Genomic DNA, 1,206 nt, shown 5'->3' on the forward strand with positions numbered 1-1,206 from the left:
CTAGAGGAACATGAACTGCTGCCGTTTCTCATACCAATTAGACTTCCACTATTTGAGGATGTTCGAGACTCCATGTCGAGCGAATTTTGATAACAAACAGGCGGTTGATTGTTGATATAACTACTAGAATGTCTTCTTAAGAAATTGTGCAAATAACAACACGCTAGAACTATGGCATTGACCTTAGTTGGCGATAGATTGATGGGTTTTTGAAATATTGTAAATCTGGAAACTAAAATTCCAAAAAAATTTTCAACAATTCTTCTTCCTCTAGAAAGGCGATAGTTAAAAATGCGCCTTTCATGATTAAGCACAGAAAAAGAATAGGGTTTCATGAAATTATCTTGTAACTGGAATGCCTCGTCCCCAACAAAGCCATACGGAGCAGTTTTGTTACTTCCTGGAAGGTGCTCGGGAAGTGGAATATTCAGTTCACCTTTTTTGAGACTGTCGTAGAAAGCCGTGTTTTTAATAACGCCTCCATCAGAAATTCTTCCATTTGTTCCAACATCAGCCAACAAAACTTCGTAGTTTGCATCAACTATTGCCATCAATACAACGCTGAATGTTCCTTTATAGTTGAAGTAACGAGAGCCGGAATTCGCAAGGTTTTTTTTATCTGAATGTGTTTTCCGTCAACTGCACCAAGGCAGTGCGGAATTTACCATTTTTCTTCGAAATCATGAGCTACTTGTTTCCACTCTTCTTCACTTTTAGGAAGCTAAAATCAGAAATTAAAATAACTATTTAATTATTTAATTTAATAATGATTTAGGTAACAGATATTTATGTTTTTGTTATAGGCTGCCCCATCTTCTCCATCAACTTCTGCAGGACCTACACCCACAGTCAATTCGTTTGCACCGTTTGCACAACCTAGCAGAAAGAGAAAGTCGGCCCCTTCATCACATGATCTCCTTACAAAGGCCACGCGGTATTTGGAAGCTGAAGACGATGAGTTTTTGATATTGGAAAAGGGATACGCTGTGAAATTAAGGAAATTAGCTCAGCAACAGCTAATGTTTGTTGATAAAGTAATCAGTGAAACATTGCTTGATGGTCAACTGGGCCGTTTAACCAGAGGCAGCTATCTGGTTCACCCATCAGGGCCTTTATCCACTTCATCACCATCTCCCAGTTGGAGTTCGAATTCGTACTCTCAACATTCTGAACCCCAAACGGCAAGGACTCTGCTGGAGGGATTCT

The sequence above is a fragment of the Cryptotermes secundus genome, unplaced genomic scaffold (assembly GCF_002891405.2).
Source record: "Cryptotermes secundus unplaced genomic scaffold, Csec_1.0 scaffold309, whole genome shotgun sequence".
Lineage (NCBI taxonomy): Eukaryota > Metazoa > Arthropoda > Insecta > Blattodea > Kalotermitidae > Cryptotermes > Cryptotermes secundus.